The sequence below is a fragment of the Vombatus ursinus genome, unplaced genomic scaffold, assembly GCF_900497805.2.
Source record: "Vombatus ursinus unplaced genomic scaffold, bare-nosed wombat genome assembly UNPS02014179.1, whole genome shotgun sequence".
Taxonomy (NCBI): Eukaryota; Metazoa; Chordata; class Mammalia; order Diprotodontia; family Vombatidae; genus Vombatus; species Vombatus ursinus.
This window is the reverse complement of record NW_020953957.1, coordinates 1-7,220: the sequence shown is the minus strand read 5'-3', so window position 1 is coordinate 7,220 and position 7,220 is coordinate 1.

The window sequence follows — 7,220 nt, the reverse complement described above, 5'->3', positions numbered from 1 at the left end:
GACAGGGGCAGGAAATAATCAGTGTTGGAGGAGTTGTAGAAAGATGGGGTTGTTAGGAGATCTGTCAATCAGTTTACTCATTCTGGAAAGCTAAGAAAATAACTAAAATGTCAACACTCTGATTCAGAGAGAACACTGCGCCAGGCATCTTCCCTAGGAAGTCACAGACAAAAAGAAAGTCTCCATATAAACAAAATTATTAACAAAAGCATTTTTCTTGTGCGAGTAAAGACCTTAGAAACAAAGTAGATGTCCATCAAAAATGTCTTTTTGTGAAAAGATTTTAGCAGATTTCATATGAATGTTGTTAATAGACATTTTTTTTGTTGTACTCTTAAATTGGTTAAACATGCTCTATTTAATTTTATTTTTTGAAGATCATGAAAAGAAAATTGGTTTTATACCAAGCTGAATTCTAAATAAAGTATAAAATAAGGTTTTGCTTTCCAGGAAGAATTCTATGTGAGTAGCTTTGGGATATCTGAATTGCTCTATTGTCTTCAAATCTCATTAAAAGGGAAACTACTATTACCATGTACTTCAAATCTTTATTTAAATAAAGCAGCTCAATATGTTGCACATAGTAGGCATTTATGTTTGTTAAGTAAAGCAAATATACATTGTATTTGCAACAAAAAAAAAAGTGGAGATAATCACTTCAAGAGTGTTTTATTTGCTTCAAAGCAGTGGTCCCAAGAGGCTGTTGCTATTCTCTTGTGAGTGCACCCTAAGATATCTTCTCAGCATTTCATCAGTCAGCCAACATTTATTAACACCTATTATGTGCTAGGCCCTGTAGATGTAAATATAAAGAATGAAATAATCCCTACTCTCAAGGAGTTTACATTCTAAGAGGGAAGATGACACATACAAATATAGTATAAATAAAGATAATACAAGATAGGAAGGGCAAGATCAGTTTATGGGAGCAGAGGTCAGGGTTCAGGAAAACATGTTCCTGAAGGTAGTGCTTGAGCTGCGTCTGGAAGGAAGAGAGGGAATTTATGAGGCAGAAGGGAGGAAGCAGTGCATTTCAAGAATGAAGAACAGCTAGTGCAAACACAGAGATGGGAGAGAAAGTGTATTGGATGAGGATCAGAGAAAAGGCCATTCTGGTTGGATCCTAGAGAATGGAGAAGGAAGTAACATAAAATGAGGCTGGACAAATAGAATAGGGCTAGGTTGTGAAGGGCTTTCTTTTTTTCAGATTTTAATTTTCTTTTTTTCTTTTTAAAAATTGTTTATTTATTTTGAACTTAAGTAAACAAAAAGAGAAAAAAGAGAATGCTTCCATGACACAGCACAACATAAAAAGAATATTCAATATAAAACCATGAATTTCCATTTCACACTGTTTACTTTTTTTGAAAAACTATGTAATAAATACTACATGCTGTTTTCAAAGCTACCTTGCTTTTCTGTGCTTCCTTCTAAGTTTTCTTTTGTACTCTGCTGTGCACTTTTCATTTTTTTTCTCCCTCCCTTGATACCCTGCCCTAGAGAAGGCTACCATTGAACACAAATCTGTGTGTATGTGAATACATATATAGTAAATATATATATATATATATAGTAAGTATATATATATATATATACACACATATATTATAAGACCATACTATACATACATCTACTCATCATTTTTTCCTCTGGAGGTGGATAGCATCTGTAGTTGATTTGAGTATTTATAATACTCAAAGTGATGTAGTCGTTCAAAGTTGTTCTTAGAACAACATTGCTGGTACTTTGTACAGTGTTTTCTTTGTTCTGCTCATTTCAGTCTTCATTATCTCATGCAAATCTTTCCGTATTTTTCTAAAGTCAATCAGTTCATCATTTCTTATGGTGCAATAGTATTCCATCATGGTCATATACCACAGCTTGTTTAGCCATTCCCCAGGTGATGGATGTCCCCTCGATTTCCAGTTCTTTGCCACCACAAAGAGAGCTACTATAAATATTTTAGAACATGTAAGTTCTCTTCCAAATAGATCTAATGACAGTGTTGCTTGGTCAAATGGTGTACAAAGTTTTCTAACACTTCAGGCATGATTCCAGATTGCTCTCCAGAATGTTTGGATCAGTTCACAGTCTGACCACCAATGAAATAGCGTCCCAATTTTTCCATATCCCCTCCAACATTTGTCACTTTCCCCTTCTATCATTTTAACCAATTTGATAGGTGTTAAGATGATATCTCAGAGCTGTTTTAATTTGTGTTTCTCTAATCAATAGTGATTTAGAACACTTTTTCATATAACTACACATAGTTTTGATTTCTTCATCGAAAAACTACCTGTTCATGTCCTTTGACCACTTATCAATTGGAGAATGACTTGTATTCTTATAAATTTGACAAAGTTCTTTATATATTCAAGACATGAGACCTTTACCTGAGTAACTGCTATACAAATTTTCTCCCAGTTTCCTGTTTTCCTTCTAACCTTAACTACATTGGTTTTATTTGAACAAACCCTTTTTAATTTAATGTTACTGAAATTTCCATTTTATACCTATCTCTTCTTTATTCATAAATTGTTCTCCTATTCCTAAGGCTGATAGGTAATATGTTCCATGTTCTTCTAATTTACTTATTATCTCTCTTTCTGTCTAGGTCATGTATCCATTTCGACCTTATCTTAGTAAATAGTAAAAGGTATTGGACTATGTCCAATTTCTGCCAGACTACTTTCTAGCTAGTGAAGGGCTTTCAAAGCTAGAGAAATTTATATTTTACCTAGAGACAATAGGAAGCCACTAGAGGGTGTGTGTGTGTGTGTGTGTGTGTGTGTGTGTATGTGTGTGTGTGTGTGTGTATGTGACAGAGAGAGAGATGGTCAGATTTGCACTGAAGGAAAATTACTCTGGCAGCTGCATAGTGGAGAGACTTGAGGCAGGGAGATTAATTAGGAATTCATTGCAATAATTTATGTGATAAGGGATGAGCAGCTGAACTAAGATAGTGGCCAAGTAGAAAGAAGGGATTGAATGCAAATGATATAGAGGTAGAAAGAGCACGTTTAACAATTTATTGGATATGTGGGATAAGAGAGAGAAGAAATGAAAAGAATGCCACCTTGATGAACTTGAGAGATTGGAAGAAGACTGGTGCCTTTGACAGAAATAGAAAGGTCTGGAAGAAAGGGAAGTTGTTAGGGGAATGATAACTCAAGACATGTTGCTTTTCAGCTCTCCGCAGCACTTCCGATTTGAAATGTCCAATAAGCAACTGGTGTTGTGGGACTGAAGCTCAAGGGAGACCGAGACTGGATAGATACATGAGTCATTTGTATAGAGATGATAATTAAACCCATGGCAGCTGATGAACTTACCAAGACAGAGTGCATAGAGAGAGGAAGGCTTAGAATAGCCCATTGGGGAACACCCACAGTTAGAGTCTGGAGTCATAGGGATGATGAGTTAGCAAAGGAGACTGGAAAGGAGTGGTGAAATAGGTAGGAGAAACCAGGAAAGTAGTGTTGCAAGAACCCAGAGAAGAGAGGACACAGGAGAATGTGGGCATCAGTGTCAAATACATGTCTTCTGACATGTAGAGAAGGGTGAAAGTTAAAAAAAGGCCCTCAGATTTGTAACTTTGGATTTTAAAAAGTCTTAAATTTAAAAATTTGGAACTCAAAATTTTATTATAAAATGACTTAAAAATTCTTTACATGTCAGTGGAAAAAAATACTATTGAACTTACTTCTTTTCTGTGCACTTTTTAGAATGCTATGATGGTCCTTTTTTCCATCATGATTGCTAATCCCTCCACACCTTCTCTCTTCCTCTCAAATAAAAAAAAATAAATAAAAGCCTTGCAACAAATAAACATAGTCAAACAAAATAAATCCATACCTGTCCAAAAACATATGTATGTGAAGCTTGTGTTCATCACCTCTCTATCAGGAAGTGGGTAACACCAGAGATCCTCTGGAGGCATGGTTGGACATTGCATTGATACGAGTTCTTAAATCTTTCAAAGTGGTGCATTGGGCAAGAGTTTTGGACTTGGAATTAGGAACACCTGAGTTCTAATCCTACCGCATACTCTTACTGGATGTGTGGCCCTAGGCAGGTCACTTAACCTTTATTAGACTCAGTTTCCTCATCACAATAATAACATCCACCTCCGAAGGTTGTTGTGAGGATAAAATGAGAAACCATGTAGACAGAGCTTTAAAAACCTTAAAGTGCTATGTAAATACTAGCTATTATTATAGTATCAGTATTCTTCTGATTCTGCTTACTTTGTTCATATACCCAGGAGTCTTGTGAGTCATCTTTTGTTACTTCTTACAGTGTAATAATATTCCATTACATTCATGTGCCACAATTTGCTCAGCCATTCCCCAATTGTCTAAGATCTAAGACTTTGGAGAGAGCAATTTCAGTTGAGTGATGAGGTAGGAACCAAGATTGCTAGGGCTTGAGGAGGGAATGAAAGGAAGGAGAGGCTTGGCTGAGAAAGGAAGGAGACTTTATAGGACAATAGTTTGAGGGGATAATAGGGTGAGGATGTGAGAAAGTAGTAGGAAAGGAATGAGTTCACAGGAAGAGACTGAAGATTAGAGAGAAAAGGGATGGTTGAGGGGGCAGTCTGCTGGAGAAGGTGGGAAGAGATGCTGTCAAAAGCACGTGTAGAGAGATTGGCCTTGACAAGAAAGTTCACTTCTTTATCAGAATGGAAAGAAGCAGAAGTGGGGGATGAAGCAATGGAGTTTTCAGATGAAGAGAAAGAAAAGATAATGATGAATGGTCTTGATTTTCTCAGCAAATTAAGGGGCAAAGTCCTCAGCTAAGAGAGTATGGATCAGGAGAGGATTGGGAAGCTTGAGAAGAATAGATGTTTGGATTGCTTCTGTGATGAGTGAGATTGAGACTTATTGAGGAAGGAGTAAAAGGACTGCTTTTCTGGACCCAGTCAGCACATTTTTTTGACTTCTTCCAGTTCTTTCCAGCCACACGTAAGTATGAGGGAAGAAGGTGGATGGTGAGTGATCCAACAATGGGATTTGGTAAAGATGAGTATTTGTGAGACAATGGAAGTGAGAGTAGAAGATGTTGTAATGTTGAAGTGGTTAATTATATGTTCAAGATTGGGAAATAGAGAAAAGAGAAATCAGAGGAGGGGCAGTGATCTGGGAGAATGCCGAGGAATTGGGGGACTGGAGATGGAAGAGTTATGGTCAGATTGAGGAATATTGGAGTTTTTGATCAAGAAAGTGGAACACTTGTGAGTAATGGTGAGAACTATGGTGTGCCAATTGCTGTTTGACTGAGGTAAAGTTGAAGGAGTAGATCAAGGGATTTAAGGAGATTGTGGGACTTAGAGGTTAGGGTGTTGGTGAGACCACTAACGTGAATGTGGAAGTCTTCTGATCCTGGCATAATGGCAGAAGATAGGAAGGAGAGGAAGACAGTGGGCTGCATGCTTAAAATCCTTTAGAAAAGGAGAGAGAATGACCTGAGGCCAGTAGACAACAGCTATCATGATAGGACCAGGCCTGTGATTTATTGGTATGGAGAATTCTCATGTGACAAACTTCCCCAGGCCAGTCCTCTACTACGCCATGCTGCCTCTCATAATGTGTATAGGGTGAAAAGCTTTAATAAAGTGAACGTTACTAAGTGAGTGAAGGAGAAGTTGCTGAATGATGGCAGCTAAAGGACAGTTTAGAAGCGGCAGCAGGGAGCAAGGAATATTCCAACTCCTCCTTGCAGGATCAGTGGGTTGTGAGTGAAATTACAGCAGGTGCCATAGAGGAGGGCCAGGGATAAAGCATCATCTTTAGGAAGCCAGGTCTCAGTGAGAACAAGTAGATGGAAAGAGAATTCCAGAATGAAAGAAGTTTGTTAATTATGGAACAGGAATTTCAGAGGGCACAGTGGTTAAGGTCTGGGCAGAGTTGCAATGGGACATAGGTGGAGGGTTGAGGATAAGAGTGAGAGAATGAGAGATGGGAGTTGGAGAGAGAAGATAGTTTACTCCTAAGTAGTCAGTGATTAAAGAATATAGAGATAGAGAAAGTAAAGGGTGGTAGGAGTTTGACAAGGATAGCATTGATTAGCAGATTTAATATGTTCCACAAGGTATTATTGAGGTAAAAGGCCAAGGACAGCTGGAGCAGGGTGGGTAGAGTATTGTAGCCATGGTGGAAGGAGGTTCTAGGCTTTGGTCACCCCACCTACTCCTCCACCATATTCCCTGGGATACATCCTGGGATACCCACCAAGTAGGGTAATCTCATAGGGGAATACATACATGATGATGTGGTAAAAAAAAAAAAAAAGAAAAAGTCTTGGAATTCAGGGATCAAAAGACCCTGGTTAGGCTCCACGCTCTGTCCCTCATTAGCTGTGTCACTGGACCACTCCAAAGTTCTCTAAGCTTTTTCTCATTTACATAACTATATCTATCTCTACAGAATTACTATAGATCAAATGAAGTTTATAAGGTTATTACAAATGTCTTCTACCCCACCATACCTCTCTCCATAAGCCATATTTGGAATGCCTTTGCCCTACCTTTCCATATGTAGAAGTTCCATTCTTCCAAGAACTTGTGACACCTGGGTATGTCAGTTTTTCAATTGTAAAATACAGGGATCAGCCTAAATTATTTTTATAAATTCATTTTTATAAGTTTTTGGTGATATCTTTTTTTACATTATTATTACTTCCCCCAATATTGCTCACTCTTCTCCTCCTCAAGAGTCATCTCTTACAATTTTTTTAAGCCAAAAAGAAAAAGGTTAGGGGGAGAAAGCCAGCATAATTGATCAATATGTTGAAAAAGTCGGTAGATGATTTCTAAAGCTCTAAACTTCCTGGGCTAAATTTTTATATGACTACTTACAAGGATGAGACTCCCTCTCTGAATCGTAAGAGTACTTAGTATTATTTCTCTCAGGGTATAGGCAATGTGATAGAAAGTGTTGGGCTTGGAATCAGAAGGACTTGGGTACAATTCCTGCCTCTGGTACTCATTGGCTATTACAACTACAAATAATCTCCCATGTCTTGGTTTCCTTATCTGTAAAATGGAGATGCTTGTAATACCTCCCTCAAGAGGTATATGGCTTCAGAGTCAGGAAGCCCTGGGTTTGAGTCCTACCCTCTAACACATACTGGCCGTGTGGCCATGAATAACTCATTTAACCTCTCAAGGCCCTTGTAACTTGCTCTACACTGCAGAAATGGAGAACCCAGGCTCCGGTGTA